The sequence below is a fragment of the Neopelma chrysocephalum genome, unplaced genomic scaffold (genome assembly GCF_003984885.1).
Source record: "Neopelma chrysocephalum unplaced genomic scaffold, ASM398488v2 Primary Assembly neopelma1_77, whole genome shotgun sequence".
Taxonomy (NCBI): Eukaryota; Metazoa; Chordata; class Aves; order Passeriformes; family Pipridae; genus Neopelma; species Neopelma chrysocephalum.
In genome coordinates, this window is record NW_020897738.1 from 4882053 (window position 1) to 4909733 (window position 27681).

The 27681-nt window shown below is 41.2% G+C and overlaps 1 long non-coding RNA gene across 1 annotated transcript in view; it reads right to left on the bottom strand.

Annotated features, from left to right (window-relative positions):
- The window catches only part of LOC113970481, a 105101-nt gene that overhangs the window by 74220 nt on the left and 3200 nt on the right, over positions 1 to 27681 (bottom strand). The window lies entirely within an intron of this gene.

Consider the following 27681-nt stretch of genomic DNA (forward strand, 5'->3'; position numbering starts at 1 on the left):
TCACAAATACTAACATGGCAAAGGTGAGTAATAGGGCTGTTGTATTGGCTGTTTCACTGTACAAATGGGCTTTGAAAAACATTTATAGCTACTCTCTAGCCCCTAGCACCTCCTTCTTCTTCAATAACTCTCTGAAATATAACTCTGTTTTAATTAAGGTCTCAGCCTCTGCGTCTTGCTTTCATCATGTCTCAGCCTGGTATTTAAAACTAAATCCTGTTCTTGTCCTACAAAGATCCATAGGCCCTAAAGGAAAGTCTGTAATGATGAACAAAAAGTACTTAATACTGTATTTTCAATTAGATTAAAACTCAGAAAAACTTTCCAGAAGCATCAGTTAACAGTCTGTTCCCGTAAATGAATCTTTTAGACAGACATGAACTAAAAGCACGGCAGTTCCTTGAATTGGAAGAAGTTTATTCCTTACAAATTACAGTTCTGACTGTTACCCTTGCAGGAATAAGCATTGTAATTCAAGGGATATAAATATTTAGATTATTGGAAGAGCCTTAAGGTAGCCTGAACTCTTGCATTCACTCGTGATGCTGCAATTCCTTTTCCAAGGGAATCCCTCTCCAGCCAAGATGCGCCGTTGCAGTCCCAAGGTCAGAACCCTCCTGCTCGGTCCCTCGGCCAAAGCTCAAACAGCTCTGTAAGCACTGCAAACACAAACACGGTGACAAACACAGCCCTGAGGGAGGCTCTGCAGCCTGCCTGGAACACGAGCTCTCAGAATTCCCTGCCTCTGATCTGCGGGAAGTTCATCAAACCTGAAACGTTCCAAAGCGAACATCTGCCGCCAGGGAGGATTTGCTGACAAATCTCTTTCCTCGGAAAGTTTCTGCACTAATCTTGGAGTAAGCATGTCAAAAATCCCAAATTCCGCCCACTTTCTGTGTGAGCATTTACAAACATTCTCATTACTGTTTCAAAGAGCCGTCCCTTAATTGCTCCGAGTTTCAAATAGGAAGGTAAAAAAGGCGTGTTGCCACAGAGCTGTCTGATAGTTTTAACAGATGCTTCTTGCCTCCTTACGAAGTAATTGGCATAATGAGTGTGAGCTGGCATTGTGTTTTGTGGTCCACGTCAAGGAGATTACACTATATGTGGGCTTATTCCCTCAGGATCTGCTTGTCTGCTGACTGACAGCCAAAAGAAGCATATTAAGGGTTTTTAAATTCCAAAAATTGTGTAACAAGCTTTGAAGATTGCAGAAAGATAACTTTTTTGCTAAACACTTTTTACTGCAGACTGACATTTATTGAAAGACTGTTTTTTTCTGGATGCATATTTCCCTTCGCTCTCTTGAGAACTTGCCACCTCAGAAAATGAACCAAAAGGGAAAATGATGCATATCTTTTGAAAATGGCAAGTTAAGGTCATTAGAGATTAAAAGGCTATCCCTGAATATTCAAATATTTAAAGTTCATAAGTACTTCTACACAAGGCTGTGGGCAGGAACAGGAGTCAATACCTGAATGCTGGAAAACAACTGCAGTCCAGTGAGACTTGATTAAAATATATAGCAGTGGAATGCCCTTCAACTGCAGGTGAAAGGAGATCAGAAGTCAGCACAGACTGAGAAAAGTATTCAGAAAATACAAAATAATCAGCAGGTTGCTGATGAGACGGTAAAACAACCAGCTCCTGGGAAGAGGAAGGGGAGCAAAGACAGTGACCTTGTAAAATGGGTGAGGTTTAAAGCAACACCAACTGTCTAATAGAGTTGTCTTTGGTGATATATTACCTTCAGGCTGTGTTTGGACATAATTGAGATTCATGTAGCAAGAGGGGAGGGCTCCATTCTACTGGAGGGATTTGATTTTCAGGGAGAGAATAATGTGAGTGAATCGCTCACTTGGGCAGGTGTAACCAACCTGCCACATCCCAACAGGCAAGTTGGGGCTGCCGATTAATTGGGTCCATTAAACTTCATCTCGGAGCCCAGACTACTCAAACCTCAGAGAAATCTTATTAATCCCTGGATTTTCTTATGGGCAAACAGGGAGCTTGCACTAAAAACTTTCAGTTCAACTTTGGGCCTTAGAAAGTGAGGACAGGACCAGCCAGAGAGCACTGCACACCAGTTTTTCACTGATGCTCAGGTTGGAGAGCAAAAATTTTAAGCCTGCTATAACTGCAGAAAAGAGCTGATAGGCAACCATTGCTCCTTCCCATCTCCCAGTCCTCATATAAACCTCAGCAGCTGGGAATCCAACTAATTCTCACTTTACCCAGAAGAGAGAAAACTTTTTGCAGTTGGGAACGATGGTGAAATATTTATGTCAGTCTGTAAAAATCATTTCCACCAAAAAAAGTGAGAAGTACATGAACTTAATGGATGAATAGACTCAATAACCATGATGATGCATTTTTTTGATACCTGGGTAGCTGACCCAGTCCTGACTGTATTTGAATTTTTAATGTGTTAGTGATATTTAAGTCCTACAGAGACTCCTGTAAATCCATTTAGAAGCATAATGAAACAAAATTCAAGTTTGAATAGAGAATGCATTGATTTTCTATGTCAGAAATGAAGCAATTTAGTATTTCTTTTACTCAAGGTGCTACTGTTCTGTGCCAGCACTAATTAAATTCTAATGTGTTCTGAGCATAGAAATTATGTTGCCTCATAGTAAAGCAACTATATCAAATTGAGGGGTAGAGACATTAATGGCCTGATCAGTTGAATTAACATAAACCAACAGTCCTTGTCATTGCACAGATACATTTTTCATTAGAATTTACTTTTCTTGATGTTTTTAAAAATAGGCTGCTAAACTGAGGGGATAGGAGGAGTTACTAAGTGTTTTGCAACTCTAGGTGGTAGAATTAGGGACTGCAGAAAAGAAAGTGAAAATTGTTTGGAGGTTTAAAACTGAATTGAAAACTAATTCATAGGACAGAAAAAGTTTATTGGGCTGTGCTTGTTCTCCTTTGCAGGTGCAACTGCTTGCACATAGTCCTGCAAAACTGAAGGAGTTGCTCCTCTCCTCCAAGAATGATGAAGTCATTCTAAAGTCTTTTTGACTGTGCTGCCACTGGCAAGGTCTGCTGTGCTGTTAACACACAAAACAGCAACATGAGCTGCACAGGATTCTATATTGCAAAGTACCAAGGAGCGGAAATCAAAAGTGTTGAGGGTAAAGAGCCAATTTCATTGAATTCATCCACTTGAAGAACATCTGCACTGGTTAGAATCTCCCAGTTGATATGCTTTAAATTTAAAAAAAATCAGCATGAAGGGTTACTTGCAGAAAAGAAGGTGTTGAATTTAAACGCAATTATTTTGACTAATCTATTCTTTTGCTTCATTTATTAAAAACACAAATCCAGAGAGGAAGGGATTTGTATTCATTACTTCTCTTCTTGATTGAGAGTAAGAAAAATAATGAAATGTGAGAAATTTCCACATGACAAAAAAAAATTCCCACTAGGCTTTTATAAATAGCCTGGACTAACTCCCTTAAGATGTGATCAAAAGGATTAGATCACTTTCAATTAGTTATGAGTTGGTCTGCAGGTAAGAAATGTTCCTTTCTTGCCTTAGGTTAAGCCTCTCCTTGGTGAGTGAAACCTGTGTGGCCCCTCTTTGCTTTCATTATTTTGACTCCAAAAGGCCAAAGTGAGATAGGAAGGAGAGACAGAGGTAAATCACTTTTTTGGGAAAATCATCTTGCTGATGCTGGTTTCCCCATTGAGTTCAGATACACATAACACACCTACACAGCCAGCAGAAGGCTCATTTCAGTGTACCTTCGACCTACCCCACAGAGTGGTTTTGTACTGAATTCAGAGAATGTACCGGCAGACATAATTTTCATCCCCTTTTCATCAACTGAGTCAGCTTTGTCCCTGCTATAACATAAATGCTGTGGCCATAACTTCTGATAAGAGCCTAAAATGCCTTACCAGGGATTCAATGCAATGCCCACTTGAGGGCTGCCAGGAGTCCAAGGCACTCTGTTCTCTATCCAGAGAACAGCCCAAGGTGAGCAGACCTAGGCCAGGTGACAGAATAGATTCTGACTCTCCAAAAACTTTCAGAAGCAGTTTTTCAGCTCTTGCTTTCAGTGGGAAACAGAGGTCAGGCAATGAACTTGAACCAACATTCCTCAGTTCAAAGGCCAAGCTTGCTTCCACAATTAATTTTGGACAACCTGAGCCTGTGCCTCAGTTTACCTTTTTTGTGAACTTTGAGGAATATCCATCTCACAGGACTCTGCCAGCTCTTAAAATTAATGTACTGCTTTAACATGTTCCTTGACCAAAGTTAGCTGGAGATGTGCACGTGGCAACAGCTCATTAGGAAATCTGGTGGAGATTGATGGGAACAACCAAGCCCAAAGCTTTGGGCTGGTGTGCAAACCAACACTCACATCCCAGCACCAAGGCTGATCAGACAGATGGGCTCTGCCAGCAGCAATGTGTCTTGGCTGTCAAACAGCCTGAACCCTCCAGCCACCTACACAGCACACAGCCACACATGTGAACACCCAGAGAAATTAATATGGATATTAGACTTCACCATTCATTATCCTGTCATCATTTTAAAGCCCAATTTTGAGGTGAGAGGACACATGGCAGCTTTTTAATTACCACTTGCCCCAGCTACTGCAATCGCAGAACCATAAAGGAATCACGGCATAAATTGTTTTTGGCTAATAAATATCAGTCAGGGATAAATAATGGACCAGAGCTCTTTCACCTTTTTATTAATCTATGATATTTGCCGTAAAAGTCTTGATGAAAGGAGCTCTGCCCTTGCAAGCAATGAGCTGCAAAGGAATGCAGGGATCTGCTGGGATAAAGGCTTCCAGCAATGACTGATGGGGTATCCTAAATGTGTAAGTGGGAGATGTGAGACAGGGAATGTCCCCCTGCCAATGTGTGCAGCATTCACAAACCTTCCTTTGCTGTAATTTTTGCAAGGTTCACGTCAAATCTCAGGAGTTATTTATCTTAGTAAGAAACAGGGACTACTTCAGGGTTGGTGGGAGGAGGAGAGGAGCATGACTATGACTCCAGCACATGGTACTGGACTTTCAGAGTGGGGTAGTCATTTTGCATTGGCACATTTGTGTGCAGGAGAGATTAAACTTTAACCATGTGATATTAAGAACATTTCAGGGGAAAAAAAAAAAAAAAGAGCTGTTTGCTCAGCTCTCATTGCTGGTGTCAATCAAATGGATGATTCACCTCCTGACCAAGATGAAAATACAGGCATGTAGTAAGTGGTGGCATTTGGGAGAACAGAAGACAGGCTGCAGCTAAGAGCTCTGTAGCAAAAGGGTGGTAAGACACTGGCACAGGTTGCCCAGAGAATCTGTGGTTCCCCCATTCCTGGAAGTGCACAAGGCCAGGTTGGACAGGGCTTGGAACAACCTGATGTAGTGTAAGGTGTCCCTGCCCATGGGATGAGCCTCACAGTCCCTTCCAACACAAACCATTGTGCAATTCTGTGTAAAACCTCCATGCCCATCAGTTAACAATGAGCAATTCTCTAAGAACAGGGGACTTCCACGTTTTGGAGTGTGCCAGTTTACCATCTTAAGTTCTATATTTAAAATCCTCATATACTCATCACTTTTTATAGTCCATTGCCTTGTCCCACTCCCTTGCTGAAGGAATCAGATCGAGACCAAGGAGGCTTTGGCTAAAAGCTGGAGTTTGATGTACTGAGACAGGTCATCCCAGGACACCAACTCTGCACAGGTCCTGATTTTACAGCTTCTTTTCCATGTTCAGAACAACACCGGGATCCTCTCAACAAAAGGGAGCTGAAAGCAAACATGGAAAGCTACAGAGCACATGGAACCACTCCATCAGAGTCAGAAATGGCTCCCCTCTTTGGCACAAGGATGTGACAGGGTAGAGCCTGAGCTATGAACTAGGGCTAAAAGACTCATGAGTGTGTTTGTCAGAACAACAGAAAAACCAATGAAGAAGGAAATAGTAAATCAGCACCTGGTTTTATATAGGTGTTCCACAAAATAATTTATGGAAATGGTTTGTACTTCCCTTTAGTCCTTAAAACCTTCAGAAGATGTCATATTCCCACTGCTCACATTTCATTATGACGTCTGTATCTCACCCAAATCCCACAAGGAAGGACAAGCTTTCCTTTTTAAACTTCTAAGTTTTTTACCTTTTCTCAACACCCCTCAAATTTGCATAGAGAACACCTTCCTAAGGTGCTAAAGTAACTGAGGCTTAAACTTTTTGGAATCCTTCACCTCTTCCTTTTACTTTTGGTTTTCTTCACTTCTTGAAACAAAACAAAACAAAAAAAATCCTTGAAAGTTCTCTGTCTTGCTGAAGGTATAATTATGTCTCTGCCTAGAGGCAGTCACAGCTCATGGCATTTTCTGACTCGCAGTAGAGGACTTTGGTCCTCCAAGCAGCACATTCTCCTCCTGTCTCCTCCTAGGAACAACCTTGAAATTTTTAACTCCAAAATTAGAATTCTGAACTTGCTCCAGAGTGCCTCAAAAAAAAAAAAAGCTGTATGTGAAATAGCTGTTTCTTGTCAGGCTCCTAAAATCCCTAGCGGTTAAACATAATTTTTTAAAGGCTTTATTTGCTATCAAGCACCTGAATCCTGTATATTTTACAAGCTAATGAGTGAGGTTTTGAGGAGAAAATGTAGCTGTTAGGAATATTAACTGAAGTTATGCTTACTGCCGGAGTGTGTGTAGGGTGTGTGTGTAAAAATCCTGCTTTAATGTCTAATCTTGGAGTAAGTCCCAGAAGAGATTGATTCAATTTCCATTCATTATGAGAGCAAAACTTAAAATTACTCTGATGTATAGACACTCACTATTCCCAGCATCTTTCAGGCAGCAGAGATTAGTGAAGTGTGGCAGGGCCTACCGTGGTTTGTAATAAAGAACCCTAAAATTCTGGTGCAGGGTGTATTAATGGCAAAGCTGAAGGATTGGGTTTGTGTTACACTGTGGGCTCTGTAAGTGACAGCTTTCATTACCAGGTCTCCAAGCCACAAATCGGAAATCTCCAACTGCTCATCCCTTTCATATCAAAGGGTACTTAGGAGAAGCTCTACATTATAATTCCTGGTTTGTGTTGCCTTGGGAACTAAAGCACAAGTTTCGAATAAAAAAATATTGTAACTTAAAATACAGGTTTTTTTATACAATACTTGAGGGAAACTAGAACATTTACACTTCATCTGGTCTCATGTTTGCCTTCAAGGTCCTGACCCATGTGTTGTAAATAGTCTTGTTGAGGCAAGTTCTATAAACCAAAAGAATCATAGAACCAACCAGGTTGGAAAAGACCTCTGAGATCATCAAGTCCAACCCTTGATCCAACCCTGCCGTGGTTCCCAGACCATGGCACTCATGCCACATCCAGTCTCATCTTAAAAACCTCCAGGGATGGAGAATCCAGCCCATTCCAATGGCTGATCACTCTCTCTGTAAAAAATTTCTTCCTAACATCCAACCTAAACCTCCCCTGGCAGAGCTTAAGACTGTAAGAACTACAATTAAGTTGCCTTTTATAGAGGTTGACTGAGTGATCAGTGTATTATTATTAAGGTTAACAAAAAGTTTCAGGGGCAGAAGGAATGAGATTCAGTACCAAGGTTTCTTCAGGTGCTGCTTTCCACAGCACATGGATGTTACGAGCATGTTACTGGCAATAATTGGGATTCATTCCCAGAAAGACACAGGCACACAAGAAACCCAAACCCGAGAGATTTAATCAATGGTTAATTTTTGAAGTCCAACTACAACTCCTTAATTTCCCTTTCATAAGTCACACTTTAAATATAAGTGTAGCAAAAGCCTCACCCTTTTCTGGCTTCTATTATTTCAGTCCTAATTCTATAGCTCTTAGAAGGTTTATAAAATCCTTACATTTTATTTGAAATTAGTGAAAATGGAGCTTTGCTGACTAACACTCATTTAAGGGAATACATTTGTTTAACTTGAAACTCACTGGGGCACAAACTGACAAGGGAAACACACTCCATGAAAAATCTACATTCCATTCAAACTTTTGTTTAATCTAAAAATTTACCCACTAAATTAAGGAAACAGCATGCCTAAAACCACTCAGAACACTGGAATTTTGCATTTTCATAGAACACAGATGTCTCACATGTGATATTCCTAAATGAAAACCACACACGCTTTAAATACCCAAACTCAGGATTTAGTCTCCTCAAGCCCATGACACACATACCCCATCTGGAGCTTCTACAGTGTGTTGTACCTGTCTTCATCCTCTATTCCCAACTCTCCCTAAACCATCACAAAGGAAATATCTGTCTGCTGTAAAACCTTACAAATTGATACAAATTCAAATTACAGAATGGGTCTGTAACAGAAGGGTTGTACACAAAGCACCTCCAAATAAGAAACTTCCTCTGTCTCATTAAATCATGTAATTGAACATGAATGTTTGACTCTGAAAGGTTTATTACTCTAAACACTATTGATTAATAGTAAAACACTTAATTTACAATCAAGTTAATCAGTTCCTCACCTATCACAGAGCACTGCAGGAGCCTGGCAGAGGTGACAGCCCTCGGGGATACCTGCACAAGGGAGGAGGTTGGCCACTGTCAGTTCAGTGTGTATTTTCCCTGATTCCCAGGACTTCTCTGATTGATGGAAATCCTTGGTTAAACACTAGCTGACATTTCAACCACTTGAACTGTTCTCACAGGTTTGGCAGTTTTTCAACCCCTTTCTCAAATTAGTTGTTCAGATTCCACACATACCCCCTTTAGTTTCAACTGGTCTAATCAGGAAAGAGAAATATTCCTGTTCATTGTCTGTCTTGTTTCTTACTGATTCCTTGAGAACATCTAGGGCCAGTTCTTTAACAAATCCATCCCCTCAAACTGCACATCAAAAGTCTAATTAACAGCTTTTTTTTCTTTATTTTTTCTTTTTTTTTTCTGGGGAGAGAAAAAAATGTGCTCCCTATACAGTTCTAACAATATATTTGCAATTTATAAAACCAATTAGATTTTTAGGGTTGCTTTGTCACAGGATTTTTGCTGATTGGCATCAAGTCCTACCACACAATGCCTCAAGTGGAAATGTTGTCAATCCTACTATTGACAGGATCGTAAAACAAGACTGGAGACATGAGATCCAATGAAGTAAATGAGAGAGAATCTCTTAATTGCATCAGTATTAGGTCCAATCAAAGATAAAGGATTCAAAGCAAAGATACAGGATTAAGTATTTAATGCCAGGAGGTCATTTTTCCTGTACCTTATTTACTTTCTTCAGCCCCAGAGGGAACAATTTGTGTCAGTAGGGTATGGCACATCTTCAGATCTCATCTGGGAAAGTGATTTTAAAGAGAACTGCCCCAGTTTGTAATCACAGTGTTAGTAAATCTACAAACAATTCAATGACCATTTGCAGATTAACTAACACTTCCATTACAAAAATAAAAATGTATTGCCTGTAAAGCAAGGCTAAGTAAGCAGTATGAGGATGGTGACAGACAACTGAATTAAGTGTTCATCTTTTAGTTATCACATGCATTGTTCATAAGGAGATTATTTTTCCAGCACAGTCTAATGCAATTACTCCACATAATCATCATTACAATTTGGCTACCATATAAAAATTTAATGCCATGCTCTAAAAACCATCATCCTGCAAGAGAACCTGCAATCAGTCTGAACGAGCTTCACATGAAAATGTATTTTCTCCAACTTTGGTGGATTTTTGAGCAACTAGAAACCCGTATTTTTTAATCAAATGTAAACTCAAACTCAGTTTATTTCGAGTTAAGGGAGAGTCTTGCAGAGCTCCTGCCTTTGGTTGTGTGTGATGTAATAGTGTGACTTGAGCAAGGTTTGATGAGCTTCCTGTTTATGCTGAAAAGATGTGGGGTTTTAAGACCCATAATTCCGTTACACTTTTGGCAGGCCAGAGACTTCGGGGTGGAATTCAGCCTAAATGAGAGTCAGTGACTTATCAAGCCACTTTGTGCCCAGTGTAAAACTATGACTTGCTCCACTGAGCATGACTGAACACAGCTCTAGTTAACAGGTTTTTTAATAACCAGGAAGACCAAAGGGGTCATTATCAAATCTAGAAAGCAAAGTTATTTATCTGAGATCCAGGGGTGAAATGCCAGTCACAAGTTATCGCTTTTACAATCTTTTCTTGGAAATTGCTAAATGCTTCGGTGTAACACATGATTGCAGCAATTTTTTTAAGGTTAAAAAAGAAGTCCTACTGATTTGTTATTTAAAACAAGTAAATTTCTAAACAATATTTAAACCAGAATTAATTCTTAACGAAAAATTCTCTGGTGCCAAATCAAGCACTCATACTCTAGGAAATTTCAAACTTGAGTTCTCTTCAGTTTTATTAATTCAGCTGCAATGAACACCGTATTTATTGATGTTCTAAACATTTAGCATTAGGCAATTTGAATGACTCTCTCACATGGAAAATAGAGGATGAACTGCTTTATTACCTACCTAAGCTCTGAGGACCTCCTTCCCAAGACCTCTGCAGTAACAATCTATACCACATGCAGGTCCTTTACTACCCTCACTTCATGTGTGTCTCTCCTTTGCCACGGACTGGGGCAGCAGGGGAATTATAAAATATAATGTATCAGCCTGCTTAATGCAGGAAGTATTTGTTAAAGAAAACAAACAAAACCACAAACACAAGCTGACAGGCTTCCCACACAGCTTGAGCTACAGATTTGTCTTGGGTTTGTTTTTTTTTTTGTTTTATTTTTTTAATCTAGAATTTCTGGAGAGCCCACAGAGACATCTTGTGCCTGGATAATATATAGCAAGGTTTCAGTATAGAAGAGGGGTCATGGTCTTTCTTCCTCTTGGGACACCAGAAGCACAAGACAGCTGGCTCTTACCAGCATCATGGTTTGTGAGTGCAAAGTTATTACCTCTCTTATCTGTAGGTGGATCAAGAGAAAATGGTGGAAGCTCCTGCTACAGTGAACTGGATTGGCCATGGCAGCATCCAGTCTTTTTTCATTAGGTAGTATTTTTCAATATTTTTGGGTAATGTTGGCTTATTCAATAGAGTATCTTATCTAATAGCTGCTGGTAGGCATCAATTCTTGAATCAAACATCTCTGTTACATGCTGGTAACTGCATTGCAGCAAGGAAACCTTCAAACACTGTCACTGAGCTTTGAAACCAAATGCTCAGATTCCTAAATGAGTACTCTTTTTTCCAGTGGAATCCTTGGATTTAGTCACAAAACAGGAGCTAACCAGCATTCCAGAGTTTAAATATTTCAGGTAGTGACAGTGAGATGAAGTGCAAGTGTTGTGAGCACCCCGAGAGTGGTTTAGCCGTAGGCAGCAAGAGGGGCTGAGGCAACCTCAGAGAGGGCAGAGCCAGACTGAGATTGATTCCTGTGAGACTAATTCCTCAGAGCTTCAAAAGTTTCCCATTTTCCCCTTTTAAACACCTGTCTCTCACTCAAAACTACACACCACTCTATAGAATTGATATTTATATTAAGTTGGGAATCCAGCGTCAAATTATGCTGCAATTAATTTTTCAACAACACCTTTCACAGAAGATGTCCTGATTCCATCTGAATAATTAAAGCATTCCCTGTTTTACTCCAGGACACCCCACACAGCTGCAGCATCGCTGTGGCTGCCTCTGTCTAAGGATGTGAAGGAAGGAAGGTCTGCAGGGAGAGGTGCAGGCAGTGACACAGCTCTGCACTGAGGGGCACAGTGTCTGCAATCCTACAGAAAGCAACGGGGGGAATTAGCCCCAAGGACAAAACTGCTGCCTGCTGACATTCCCTGCCTGTGAGAGCAAGCTCACAGTGGTACAACAGCAGCTGGTTTCTCAGAGGACTCATATATCTGAGTGAGATGGCTTTAGAGGACCTTTTGAAGTGTACCTGCTCTGGGGGCAGGCAGCAGCACCCTGGGCAGCCTTTGACTACTCCATCTGCATTAGGATTTTTAATGTCAGAGAGACAAAAATAAAAACTTTTTGGTTTCCTTGTTTGTTTTGGGTTTTTTTTGGTTTTTTTTTAAAGATCCAACATCACCTGGCACAGGATAAAGACAAATGCTTGGACAACATGAAACCTGGGCTTGCTCAGGCTCTCCAGGAGAAGGAGAACACCAGGATTCTGGCTGCCCTCCCACCAAGGGTCCCCTAGAGCTGTCACTCTTGGTGCAGTTGATTGAACAGCCACTGTGACTTACAAACTCCTATGAAGTACAGTTTTTTCCCTGCTCATTATTTGCTCCACATCTATAACAGCAGCAGGTTATCCTACCCTCTCTCCAGCTGTACTTTATCCACTCACTGGCCAGTGGAGCTAAGCTGTGTTCACTGCTCCTTCAGTCCTTTGGCTACACACTTTGTGGAATCACTGGATCCTAGAGTCAAAGTGTAGAGAACCCTGGTGAGATGCCCAATTTCCTCACATAACCATCAGGTCAGACTGCACCCCAAATCACCCCCACTCTGGGCACCCAAAATCACCTGTAGAGATGTGGCTCACACTGAACATCACACAAAAGCTGCCATCACCCAACCACCCTTGTTTCATGGCAATACTGTGCCAAGGCTTAGAAAAGCTATTTTTGTGCTGTTACTGCTACACAGGATGATAATTCAGAGAAGCATGCACTAGACTGGAAGGGAATGTGTAAGAAGCTCTGGAAAAGTAGCCCTGAAGCTATTCTGGCAATGAAAATGAAGTTCTGTTACTCAGAGCCAAGACTGAGGTCACAGAAGGGGAAGTTGGCACAGAATTTACTTATCCCCGCTCTCAGAGGAGGCTCCTTAAGTTTATCCCTGGCTCAAAGGTACATTAATCTTTCAGAGATGAGAGGAATGAGAGTAACTGATTTTTAAAGGTAGATACATGAAGTAATTGCAAGTTTGTCTGGACAAGAAAATGCCACACATGCTCTCCCTCTCTCCTCTGACAGTTAAAAGAAAAATACCAGCCTCTTGACTGAGTGGGGCATGTGAAAATTTCAGAATGGCTCTTGGCCTGTCTGGTAAAAGTAGATGATTTGTCAGAGCAAAAAAAAGTAGGAGAGATGCTGGATAAGAATGTCACAGTTCCAGCCTGGGGATTTGTGATGATGCAACCAGCATTGAGGAGAGTAATAAATGTTATGATGTAAAGAAACAAACCAAAAAAACACCACACAAAAACATCCCCCCAAAAACCCAAAATACACATAAAAACCACCCATGTATTGGAAAATGCTTGCATAGTTGACATTTTGGACAGAGAAAGAAGACAATAGGTTTAATTCGTATCTGTGTAACAACCTTCTTTGCAAACCGATAGACAAATAAATTAATTTAGTCCCAAGCCCCTGGAATGGGCACTGTGATATTTACCTTTCTGGGATCTAACCAAAAGCTCTTTAGAAAGAGAACTGTGTCCCACTGCCAGTCAAGGGAGCAGATAAAAACCTCTGCCAATTTGTTTAGTTTATGACTTGCTTTCAGAATGCCACGTGTTGAGCTGACCACCCATTTCCTTTCCAGAAAGAAGACAGTCAAATTCTTTTGTTATTTATGTCTTTATCCAGACTCCTTAGTCTGCATGATTTCAGTGGTCAGGCACCTACTTTAGATAATGTTTTTTTCTACCTTTACTGGATATTCAGAATAGAAAATTATACCTTCCTGTCACTAGATAAATAGGTTGCTCAGGTAGATTTTCAGGCAGGTTGAGCACTTTATAACACTTCCCTTTCCAGCAAAATGTATTCATTACTAGGCATAAAAAAAGAATCTGAGTAGTAGCCAAACAGGCACAAAAGGAAAATTATTTAGCTTTAAATCTAATTATTTCCACACTTGCATGCTATTTACACAAGCCCAATTTTATTAGACTTGATTTTCTCTCAGGATATTTCTGTCTGCTATAGTGATTTCAACAAAGGGAATTTGGAGAGACATTACAGTGTTATTCTGGTTCATTCACATTTTACACAGGGGGAAATTGTTATCCAGAATGCAGTGCTGTGGACTTTACCTACCATTGAAGTTATTCCTGATGTACAGAAACCCACTGAGATTACACTGATGTGAAGTTTGCATAAGGTCAGAATCAGGCTTTTTGTTGCTGGAGAAATTTAGATATCTTTGCTTCTTAAAAAGTGTTGACAAAAACAACAATGCACTCATTATTTCCAGCTGCATTTCACCTTTAAAATGTCACATTTAAAACTCAAACAGCATGGGGCAATTCATCTTTGGACTCACACAGAGCTCTACTTTCTTGATACAAATTAGCTGCATGGAACCAAAGCTCCACTGAAAAAAAAAAATTATTATTTTTAGTATTTTTTTAAAGGATGAACTTTGTGTAGGATGAAGGACAGAGATGTTGTAGGTAACTTTTTTTTTTAATGAGAACCCTAATAAAATTATTATTTGTATCAAACAATCTCATTTCATTTGGTTTGTTATAGCAATGTGACTGATCTCTCTTCACTGATCTGTGTCATTCCAATCTTGCAAGCCATAATCATGCAATGTTGACAGGACTACCAAGGAGCTGAGAATTACAAGAATATAGTTTACAGTGCAAATCTCTTCCTGGCTTTCACAGGTGCTCCAGAATCCACACACACACACTAAGTTGAAATTTGTGACAGATTAATGGAACAAATTATATCTGAGCACTGAAAAGCACGGAGTACATAATCACATCAAAGTCAGCAGGACATTCAGAAAAGGACAGGAACCAAACCTGCCTTTATTGCAGGCAATGTTAAATATTGAAAGTTCATTTCTGTGTACAGTGGTGTACCATGAAAACCATCTGACATCTCATCTAACAAGCCACAGGAGTATAAAGAAACTACGGAAAACATTTCTGTACCTTTTAAGCAGTTTAATTCTAGAGTGGATCAAGTCACTTGTTTCTCTCTGATCAGGTAAATCTGATCCTTACAGAAAAAGATCAGTGGGATGACCCAGCATAACTCTGGGTATTTGGGGAACCACACTTATTTGCCAATTGTGTTTTCAGTGCTGTTCTGATGGTGATGCAGAAGAGGAGGACCCACAAATCTGACAGTTTGCCTCTGAAGATTATTCTGTTCTTGTCCTTGTGCTGCTGAACACACACTCTGCACCCAACAATAAAACAACTCTGGGCCAGCCCCAGGTATTCTCCTTTCAGCACTTTACATCTATCGTGTTCTGGCTTTAGGAGATAACAACAACCTGCCTGAGTAGTCCATGGACAGTCACTGCGTGTCTGCAGCTCTGGATGGTTCATCAAACCCGAGGTGCTGGGCAGTGGATGAGTTCCAGCCACAGCTGCAGAGGCTGAGAGCAAACCCACCCAGCGAGTGCTCTGCACTGTAAGGAGACGCTTTTTGCCTTAGAAAAAAACCCAGTGTTTAACTTCTCCCTGGGAAACAGTTCCCACACCATTTGCTGCAAGTAGGGCAGTCTTGAAATATCTCAGAAGCTACAACAGACAAGGTGAGAAACTTGTAGCATGATCCAAAACTGCTCTGAAATGAGGTACGTGAACATTTTAGGCAAGTAACTAAGGGGAGAGCCAACTAAGAACCCAACAGCCTGCTGTTGTCAAGAGCAACCCCACTTCCCCCACATGCAACCATGTCTGAGGTCTCCCAGTTTCCTTCATGTATATGTACCACACTTGCTGTTTTCTGGCATGTTAGAGCTTATAGAATGTGCTGACATACGTAAAATGATTTTTTTCCAACAACAAAGTTCCAAAATTTACAAATCCAAGAGACATGATTCTGAGAATTGGGTGAAAGAGATGGAAAACAATTTCTCCTGTAAGATCCTAGCTCTCTTTAAATTCCAGATTTAAGAGGTTTGGTCTATTCAAGTTCCAGCCCTTTGCCTTTCCAATAGCAGTGGTATTTGTGTCTCTCTGCTGTGTTAATGAAGAGTTTGCAACCAAAAAGCTCATCCATCTCATAGAGCATTGCAAGAGACTAAAGTAGATCAAAACAGCATTTGGGTCAGTCGGTAATTTACTGTGGCATGAGAAGATTAAAAGCAGTTCTCATCTCTTTTGTCTCCTTTTGTATATTCATCTATTTTGTAGCTCTCATGCCGTACAGTTTCCACTTCCAGTGCAGACCTGCCAAATAACAAACTTTCACGAGAAAAAGTTATTGCACTGACAACATTAGACAGCTGGATAAAAGCTGATTCCCAGGCAGCCTCTCCTGGTCCTTGTTCCAGGTGCAGGATTCCTAAAATGCTGTGGCATTGGAAGCATTGGAGAGGCACAGAGTCCTGCAGAGCCAAAGCAGACACAGCCCACCTGACACTGAGCACCCCCCTGGCTCAGCTCCCTCTGTCCCATCACACCAAAGCTGCTGGTTGGGAAGAGCTGCTTTTTATCAACATCACACATAATTATGCTACAAGTTTTGTTTCAATAAACACATCATATTGAACACCACTGTCCCTTAATTTAAATCCAGACTTCCTCATCACAGAGTAGGTGCTGTATGGCTTTGCTACTGGCACTGGTGTGCAGCTCTAACCACCTCATTCCTCACCTACATTTAATGGGTCTTTCACCCTCCTGCCCTACAGAACCTCTCCCAGCATCACCCTTCATCCTTAGCAGCAAACTCCAGCACATATGCTGCATTTGGAAGGACACAAGTGAGCCAGTGTGGCTGGATAGAGCTGAGCTGACTCTAATTCAGCTGGATAACACAGCTTGTCTGGCAGGGCAAGAGCCTTTATTGGCTGTTGTTAACAGCCATGTACTCCCATTCACCATCCAATAATGATAAGAGACTTTAACTGTAGATATCATATCATCCCTAAGAAACTACCCCATAGAATTCAGTGGAAATTGGCAGATGTTAAATTAGCTGACACTTGTTTATTCCTTGAACCACATGTTTGAAGCCACAGCTGACTGCAACATTTGGAGGGTCGATGCACGATTCTCTATTACATCCCATCTATTACACATGGAACAAAAGGCCAGAAAGTGCAGACATCAAGGGGAAAAATTCTAGTTCCACTACATTAGCTAAAGCTATCTACTGTTGGAAGCAATGATAGGTAATCTATAAAATAATTTCAAAAACCCCACAATAAAAGAATCCCACTATCAGTGCAACCCAGTAGTACTAGTGGCTGGAAAAGAATTTATTCTACAGTGAAAGTCCACAAGAAAAAAAAAGATGTGTTTACAATATAAACCACATGTGTTTATGATGTGTAGAGCAGCATCTTTAGAAATCACTGTGCATGAATTAGGAAGTTTCAATCAAGTCAAAGTTTGGGTGACATCACAAGGTTAGACAGGAAGGATAAAACTGCCCATCAACAAAAGGAGCACTATAGAAATCAAGTCTAAACACAGTTGAACAAACACTCTGGACAAGGAGCCCAGCTTACTTAACTTACTGTATTTAGGATAAAATAAGTTTCCAAGCCACCCTCCAAACCAAGTCAGATCTTTTTATTCTGCCTTCTGAAGCACAATCAGAAATTCAGACCTCAATTCTTTGTCCCTGATAACTGCTGTAGCAGCAAACTTTCCAAATCTTTCCCTGTTTTCATATTTGGTGGTCGACCTCAGTGAAGCCAGGAACTAAACTGGTGGTTTGGGCAGCCAGGAGAGGCAGGACAGACCTGCACCTCCAGCATGGCCCTTATGCTTTCAAAGCAGAGAACAGCAAATGTTCAAATGTTAGCTCTGTGCTGCCTGAGTTTCCCTTATGGTAGCATATTCCGAGGTCACATGAGCCACACAGACCATTTGTGATGCACATCCAATGCAGGAATCTTCCCACAGAATGCCAAGCCCTGCCCTCTATTTTTGTTATTTGGATTTCCTCTGAGCACTGATACAATCTGTTAGATTAAAGGGCCTGCAAAGCATTTATTCTAAAATTTGCAACTAATATTTATGACTAAGCTTATTATTAGGGATTTTAAAGTAAATGAAGGACTTGGCAGTGTTAGTTTTTCAGTCAGACTTGATCTTAAGAGTCTTTTCCAACCTAAATGATTCTATGATTCCCCATATACTTTCCGGAGAAGACCATATATAGTAGTAATTTATGTTATGTGGTGGGGAATCACAGCAAAGAGAAAAAAGATGAGCTTAAAAGTGTCCTTTTGTCTTTTGAAGGACTCATTTATTGATCTATCACAGCATCATTAACACAAAATGTAACTATGAGTATTGCCACTGCAGCTGCCAAAAACTGGCTGCATCATTCCTGGGAAAATGGGGATAGATTCAACCACAGAAAGAGAACAAAGGAGCAGTTCTAGCACATCTGTTTAGTTCTAGGAGACCCATGAGAGTGGAAGGGTTGAAGCTGGGGGTGGAGCACCATCTTCTAACACAAATTGTTCCACAGCTCTGTCCTCCACAGGACATATTTAGAAGGCGACACAGAACTGGGCTGGAGTTTTCTTCTGCAGATATCCTCAGAATCACACACACAGGCTCCCCATGGATCTGCTCCAGCACACACACAAGCTGACAATGCTGTCACCTGGCCAAGAGTTTGCAGAGACCGTGTGGGGATATTCAGGGCTGGCTCCAAATGAGACACGAAGGGAGCACAGCCAGAGCTAATGGGACACGGCTGATGGATTCAGCTGCCTGGAGAACTCTCCAGAGGGCTGCATTGCACTGCACAAAGCCCCTCTGACAGAGTTAGAGACCTCTAAGAAGAGCCACAAAGATTACCACAAGTTATTCATTTTAACTTTGCTTATTTTAGGAAGCTTTTTTTTTTCCCCCCTTTCTCCTTAAACTGCAAAGAACATTTTTCTGCTGCTCTAAATTGGGAACTAATGTTAAGTGGAATGAGTGAAGTGAGAAAGTTTGGTGTCAGATATTTTAGCTATGGCTTCCTAGAAAGCCAGAAACATTTTTCTGCGATTTAGTGCAATTAATTAAATCAATATACTCAGAGAATTTCATGTGGTAGGTACAAATGAGGCAGTCTTGTTCATCCAGACTGATATGAAATTGCCCCTTAAATAGTATTAGAATTCTTTTAAATCATTTTTCTCACGCACAGCTGTATTTCCATTCTTTAGTTAAACAGGCTGGCAAAGTATTCTGAAAAAGGTACCTTCTATTTTAATAATTATAATGATATCTTTTTATCATTTGAATCAAGATAGTTTCTACAGGGTTTTATAAATTATTTCACTCCAATTCCAAATAAATGCCCAGATTTTGATATTACAATGGAGCGACTCATCATGCTAAGTGAAAAGCACTTTTTACTTCTCTAACCCAGGACAAAGAAGAGGATAAAGTTCAAAAAGGGACAGACTCTCATAGCATGGAATGTTTTAATCATTGTCAGAGCCCACGGAACAAACTACACAGGCAAAGGCAGTGACAGCACAAAACTTCCCAGGAACTTTGATTTTGTCTTGACATTACACAGTGGTACTATCAGCACTATCATTGTCCTCCTACTTCCAGAGACACCAGCAGATCCAAGCTGCAACACCCTCCAAGCCCCCAGCACCGTGTCTGTCACCAGCACAGCCCACCCAGAACAGCAGCAGGAGGGTTTGACTCAGTTCTCCACCACACGGAACCAAACACCAGGGAAACAACACGTTCCAGAGGAAAGTGGCTGCTGCCACCTCGTTCCTGGTTCTCCTGATCTGCTCCAAGCAGACTCAAGGCAGACACAACCTGATAACAGCTGATAAGGAGGTGTGGCTGAGCCTCCCACCCTGAACTTGTTCCCATGTTCTTCCCCCTCCCGCCTGCTTCCTTGTGTGTCCTTTCTGCTCAGCTCTGGGCAGCCCAGATTTGGTGGGGCTTGGGAGAGGGGAGTTACAGAAAAGCAACGATAAGCACCTCAACTAACAGAAATGTGAAGCTTGGGGAGATGTTTTCTGGCCAAACACATTCCATTTATAGCAGAACAGCCAATTCAACAGCCGGTTCAATTTAGCAGACAGAGGAATCCAGCCCTTTGATTCCTCATCTGAATCTCTGCAGAGTCAAACATTAAAAATGATTCAAGGCAGAGATAACGCAGTTCCAGTCCTGGCAAAACCTCTTCAGCTGCTCATCATTCAGATACATTTTCGAATTCCTGAGCAGTGTAGGAAGCAGCAGTAAAGCTTGTAGTTTATGCCTGGCCCAGTTACAAATGGAGACAAGCTATTTCTTCCTCTTTCCAAGAACTCATTCAATTGAATCCAATTTTGAAAGCTCTGGAGAGTAATTTGAAATATAAGGAATTTTAGGTTCCTTCTGAGCCTTCACAGTGCCTTGACACTGGCATTATTCATCCACATCTTGTCAGTGGCTTGGAGGCTACAAATTCATGCAGAACTAATAGCAAAACAGCTTCTTTGATTACATTGTGAAGGTGTAGCTTGTGTAAGCAAATATCTGGCAAACATTCCCACTTCTGTGAAGCTCTTGCAGATACTTACTTCAAGTGGAAGTATTTTTAGTATAATTGCCATTAAATGAATTATAGGAAGCCAATATAATTTTATAACTGGTGAAAAATATTGCTACTTTACATCATGAAAATGATTTTTAGAACTGCTGCAATAGCATTTTGCCTATATATTGTCTGTCAATATATCTGAGATTCATAAAAATAGGCCAGTTTCACAGAATACTTGAAGTGCAGTTTATGTGCAGCCAGAGACATTTTATATTCTGCAATATGTGCTTCCCATTCTTCAGTGTGTGCTCATCGTACCATATACAACACATATTGGGAATACAGAACTTCTCCCTCTGCATTTACTGCAATGTCATTTACCAGTGACACTGTGTCAGCTATTCAGACACCTTTAAGCATGTCTTTCAGCCAAGACATGGTATCTGTGGAGCTACTGCAAAATTTTTGGAAGATCAGCACAAAGTCATGCCTAGAGATGTCATCTCCACCAGCCCTTTATCTGGCACAGATCATTTTTCCCATCATAAACACCGATTCACGTTTTCAGGGCAGGCAGAGCAGAAATTCCATACACAGCCTGTCCCTGCCTTCCCACTCACCACCTGCTCTCTTGATAGGGGACAGAGCAGCCAGGAGGTACTCACAATCCCTGATGAGCTGCCCCTTATCACAAAGCTAATCAGGGCAGGGACGCTGCAGCAACTTCCCTCTTCTACCTTGTTTCCCTGCAGAAACACCAAATGCACGTTCCCCTCGCACCCAACATGATTAATTAGCAAACCAGCGAGTCTGAAAATCTATAGAGGATGACAGATGGTGGGGGCTCTCAGGAGCAAGCAAACAGGACTTTGCTTCCTGTTTGTTTATTGCTGGGAACAACATCAGCAGGCCAAGGCTCCCACCTCCCCAGCAGGCACTGCCCTGTCTGTGGGGCACAGCTCTGCTCCCACCCGCACAGATGCCGCCTGTCTTTCACAAATAACAGCTCTGCAGCACGTGGGGAGAGCAACAGAAGGCAGCCTGGGAGGGTGAGGAGCTCAAGCAAGAGCCTGACCCCTCTGAATAATCAGAGGAAAGAGGTGGCGGTGAAAAACCCCCGTAATCTAATGTCTGCTGCTCTCTGTCATCCAACGTGACCCATAACTCTGTTTATAAGCCACGCAGAACTTATTTTCCTCAGTATTTTTAGACTGGTCACGAACTGTTGGCTCAATAATTTGACAGTTTAATTCACAGGAGAAAAGGGAGGGGGAGAAACCATCCCAGAACACTAATGAGTGCTGGGAGACACGGGATTTTGATGAGAGGCCCATCGCTGGTCTTGCCATGCTGGCAAAGGGCAGTCTCAACAAACCAGCACAAACTGATTCCAGCACTAAACACAGCAAGAAAAATCAATCTGTCAGTGTTATTTTGCAGAAGAAAATGCGTAAAACAACAAACTTTAATATCTAAGATCAGCGACGATAGCTGAGTTTCCACTTGTACTGTTTCAGGAGGGAGAAATCTGCATTTTGCTTGAGCAGCCAATGGAAGAGAAATGACTGACTGTCTTCAACAGTCCATTACACCTTTCCACTTTTCCATCAGTGGGAGCATGGTATTGAATGGGTATATCACATTCCACTGACTATTGCCATTGCTGGTACAAATGACCAGCAAACACTGTAAAGAAGCAAAGGTGAGGTGACATCAGCAGGCAAAGGAAGGCCCAAGCCATGTCCGTAGAATCAAGAGCCAAAAAACCCCCAAATAAACAAGCAACAAGAATACTCAACATCCCTTCCAAAAAAACCCAAGCCTCTGAGAAGGAACACAATGCACGTTTTTAAATAAAATAATTCTCTGCTGATGACTTCCCCTTTGGTTCTGCAGTGATTCTGTTAGCAAGCTTCCTTAATGACAAAGAAAAATAAATTCTTGTTTGCCATTCTTTTACTTCAGATAATCTACTCTAATTGAGTGTTTTACTGAGCAATCAATTGCACTTCACTCACTTTCCTGGGTTTGAATTACAGAATTAGAAGTAAAAAAGAGCTTGCTTGTTCAGACCACATTGTTTTCATCCTACTGTCAGGATGAAGTTCACCCTGGGCAAAGGATTCCTGTTGCAACATTTAAGCCCTGTTCTGAGTAGTTAAAAAGGAGACCTCGTGCTTCTCCTCTGCACAGAATTGGAATTCCTTCTTAACCAGTTCTGAGAAGTTTTGGAGAAGCCAACACGATCCCCAGAGGAATGACAGCTCACACAGAAGCATTAAGGGCTGTCCCATGTCAAAGTGGTTCTTCTATTTATTGTAGAAATAAACTGCAAAATAAACTGTTGTAAAACAGATCAGGAAGCATAATGCAAACAAGAGAGGGAAGAAATCGCTGAAGTCAAATAGAGCATTGCCCTGTAATTTATACACAATAGGCATCACACCAAAGATGCCATATTTACGATTTAATAGAATTTACTATTTTAAAAGTTAGAATTAGCTTCCAATGCATCCTATTAGTGAAGCTGCAATGCATTAAGTTAATGTGTGAAGGCATTTTTAATATTAGGTCTGGCTACAATTTCCCATATAATTGAATGGAGAGGGAATATGCCACCACAATGGACAGTTACAAGGGTTTTTTTATGACTCTCTTGTAATGGAAGCATCAAGTCCATGGGTGAGTGCTGCAACTGTGGGGAAAAGACAGCAGTATTTTATAGTATGTAAAGAACCAGAAGAAGCTTCTTGGTCTCAGATTCATCCCAGTTCTTTGCCGCACTGGAGCAGCAGAAAGGGATGACTTTGGCATTTATGGAACGTGTAATATGATCTGATAAGCAATATTTGTTTCTCACTGCTGCTGGCAGACAGCCAACTTTTGCAAATGCCAATTTAAACATTTGCCTGAAATGTCCACGTGCAGCACAACGTTTGGTTGTGTTTGCAGCTGTCAGACCGAGTGGCCCCCTGTGACTGGATGATCAGGAGTTGAAAATATATTCATATAATAAGGTTGTGGGGGTTTTGTCTTGGTTGCAGTAAAAGCTACCGAAAGAGAGACTCAAAAAAGTAAATATTCTATATAAGTTACCAGCATGAGGGATGGTAAAGATGGGATGACTGTCATTCTAATGATAAAGCTGTGTATTCATTTTCATCTGAAAGATCCAGTGTGCTGTTGATTATTTGACTGCCAGCCCTGGAATATACTGGAATGCAACAATCCTTGTGGTTACAAGCAGACATGAAAATGCTGCCTCTCATTATGTATTTTCCATTACAGGGAAAGCATATTTAATTTCTTTCACTTAGTCCATTTGCTTCAGGATCTTTGAAAGCACAAGTGAATGTGAAAGTCCAAGGACAGTGTTTGCTTTCCAAACAGATTTGAATGGGTAAATGGTGTGAAAATAATTTACAGTATAATTATTTTTCTTTATGCCTGTATCTCCTGCCTGTTATTGGAAGTTCTTTCAGACATGAACTGTTTCTTATCACGGGGTCTATGGTAAGATAGCAGAGGTGGAAAAGGCATGACATTTGCTATAGCAGGTTCTCCAACAGATTGTCCACTTTGCTTGGTTTTTAAGTCTCCAGGGCAGCTCAATGTCTCTAATAAATAGTAATTAAAGGTAGGGGTAAGGAGGAACAAAACCAGGAGACATTTTGCTCGAGAGAAAGGAAAGGACAATATCCTCCTTTTTAAAGCAGGGATATGAAAATGATACCTGCTCTGGCTTTGTACCAAGCTGCTTGCAGACTTATTTAAAAGGAACAAGCCATTTTAATTAGCTCTCCCTGGATTCACAAATGTGTGGGTCCCAGGTGGTGGGGGAGCAGAGAGAAATAAATATATATATATATACTTAAATGAAGAGCAGGCTGGCCTTGTTGCAAGCTCTCTCAGCTCTGCTGTAATCACTTTGAACAATATAAGTCCACAGTGACCTCTGTTGTTCCTTTCATAGTGGAGATTAAAAGATGAAGCACTCGTTGTGCAGGCAGTGACCACGCTGCGAGCAGGGAAATCAATGACTCTTTCAGACAGGTCTCTGTGCAAAACCGGCTATCAGACATGAGATAATTAATTTTAATTCAACTGCTTAAAAATAGACACTACAAAGAGAGAAATGGCCTTTCCTTGCAAAAACAAGGCAAACAGGTTTTTTTAAAGCCAGAAAATCAGATGCCTCTCATCTTAGAATAGACCTTCAATTATATTTTTTCCCCCCACTTCTTTTCTGTTTGTGTACTTCTTTCATGCACTAAATCCATTTGTAGGAGAATGTCAAGCAGTCCCCTACCTACTCTTGGGTTCTCAAGGGTAGCTATCACCATCACCACGTCACAAAAAGCCCATGAGCTGTGGGTGTTCAGGGACAGGAATTGATCCAAAGGGTGGTGGAGGATTAGAACAGAACAGTCCCTGGGTTACTTCTGATATGTTAAGCTGCTCCATATTTCATCAGCACCTGCTGTTTCACCTGAAGACCATCAGGAAAACAAGCAGCATTTTCCCATACCACAGATACAGACCCCTAAGACAGTGCAAAGCCCAAGCAGGACCTGAGTGTCCTGGTTCCTCTAGGAGGCAACAGATGGCAATATATTTAAATAAGTTGAAATCTGGCTTGTCTGCACATCAGCCTTACTACTCATGCTAAGAATGCAGCATGCAGGGGTTGGATGCTCACCTGCACAGATGTGAGACTGGTCTCAGTCACGCCAAACTTTCCTTGGCACTCGGGTTGGAGCACTGCTTTTCCCACAGCCCAACACCTTCTGTGTTGCTGAGGTTTAAAAGTCAACATCAGCTGAACTTGGAACTGAACCAATGTCATTTGAATGTTCCAGCCACGCTCCCTGCAAGGGGAACCTTTGAAGGCTTGTTTGCCTTCTGTGCTATCCCAAGCTGCTCAGGAGTGATAAGGAATTCCTCACGAAAAGAAGCTCAAGACACTATTTATTTTTCCTTCATGTGTAACAATAACAAACTGTATATTGATCCCTTTTTTGGAAAATAGCCTCCATTTGTGACTCAGGAACAGCAGCCAGGCTAATTGCACAGTGCAGTTTGTTGTTTGACCTTCTACTTTTATCTTTCCTGGCCATTTCTACAATTCCTCCTGAGACCCCCAAATGTTTGAGTAGGTGATACCACACAACTGGATAGAGAGGAACAAACAGCAGCGAACTTCTGTCAACACTAAGCATAACTGAGCAATGTAAGAATACACCAGCAGTCCTCAGGCTGGATCTCACGTGTCCCTCATGGAAAGAGCACAATTTATTTATTTGTTTAAACACGGGAATGTTTACAAAGACCATCAACTAAGCAAAGTGCCATAAATAAGCCACTGCACAAATGAAAGTCATGCTGAGCACAACCAGACACCAGGACTGTGAGGGAGTTTCCTGGTGTTCACGCCTGTAGGGGTAAAAGCAATCCTCCTGTTCCTAACACAAGGCCTGGAACTCTACCAGAACGGCTTAGATCAAGCACCACAGATGAAGGTATCAACAGATCCAGCAGATGCTTGTTAAAAAACATCCAATACTGAACCTTACAACTTCAACCTGAGCATATTTACCAGTGCAGTTCTTCCCCTTTGGAAATTATCCAAAGGGCTTGATTTTCCAATGTATGCTCTCACTGTTCAGGAGTTTTCAAGCCATTGCTTTTTTCTTGCAGTTTTTGCAGCTCTAGATGTGATGTTTGCTGCCTAACCCCCTCTCTGGGGCACAAACTGTTCTGTGAATATAAGGAGAGAGCTGATGGAGCGCTGTAACTGATTATGTGAGATTGTCTGGCATCAACTATTGCTCAAATCCAGTTATGTAAGACTCTGAAGTATTTAGAATAACTAAAAATAACCCCTCCTCCAGCTGGCTCCTCTCTGAACCATTATCATCTAAATAATGATAACAGTGGGGGGTCAGAGGCTGTTGTCAGATACAGCCTGGGTGGAGGGGGAGAGGAGGGCTGTAAAACCCTCTCCCATTACCATTACTGCACACTAGGGTGAACAGAGCCACTCAGAAAATTCATATATATATATATCAGCATATCAATTCATTATTGGAGTTTGCAGGTTGATTGCTAAGGCAATGGATGGTTGGTAATGTCTTGAACTGCTTCTTCTATGGGACATAACACTCTAAATTACCATTAATGTTACTACACACAAGGCTTGAAGGAATGGTAAATATACATCCAACTCCAAGAAAGGTAAAAGAACTAAAAAATCCAGGCAAAGTATCCTTGTTTATCATTTCCCAGTAACATTGCTGCCATGCCCTTGACACGCTTGAGTTGAATCCCACTTTTATGGAAGTTGGAAGGACCTCTCCTCACCTGGACTTACATGTTGAGGTTCCAGACCCGGGCAGGTTCAGGTCTCAGTTCTAACTGATTTATGCAACTCTCAGTGAAGAGTTTCACCTGTCCCTTTCCACACTTTCACCTCTAAGATCACAACTTACTTAGAAAGGTGGATTTTTTTTTTCCCCTGCACTTTGCACTGGACAAATACATCTGTCCAGTCAAGCTCAAGAGAAGCTCTAGGAACAACCATCACACAAATGGCAACAGTGGCAGATGGAAAACACTGTTGATTTTACAGCAAATGAGGAATTACAGAGCGTCCCAGGCTGATCCATCAGTGACTCACCACAGTGATTCTGCCTCCCTTCCAATAATAGCTCTGCAGCATAACTACACTTCTAAGCCATCAGGAGCAATATTTGCCTGCATATTTTTCAGAATATGTGTCTGGGGCAAAAGCTGCAGCTGTAATGTGAACAATTAAAACATTCCCCCTCATGCAGGGATCTAGGACAAAGCTTTATGCACCAGACATCTCCTACTATTTTGAATATCTGAGCTGCAGCAGGTCTATTCCACCACAATGAATTGCACCCCTGGTGACCACTGGGAAGTGAGAAACTGTTGGATTATTTAAATTATGGGAACTGAACGGGTATACTCAAAGTAAGGAAAAAAATGCTCGTTCCTTTTGATAATAGTTTTATTTATTAATGAAAGTCATCATGCTCTAATGTCATCTAAATTGGCCTCAATTAATTTGTGAATTAATCAGGTGTGTTCCTGGTAATTTCTTTTTCCTATTATACTTTTCAAGAATCTTCAAATGATAAAAGGAATTTTAGTACAAAGACGTGGAGAGGTCTCTTTATAATAGACATTGAAGATAAGAATAGAATAGATACAGAAGTCACAAGAGTGAATCTCATCCAACTGCTTTGAAACCACAT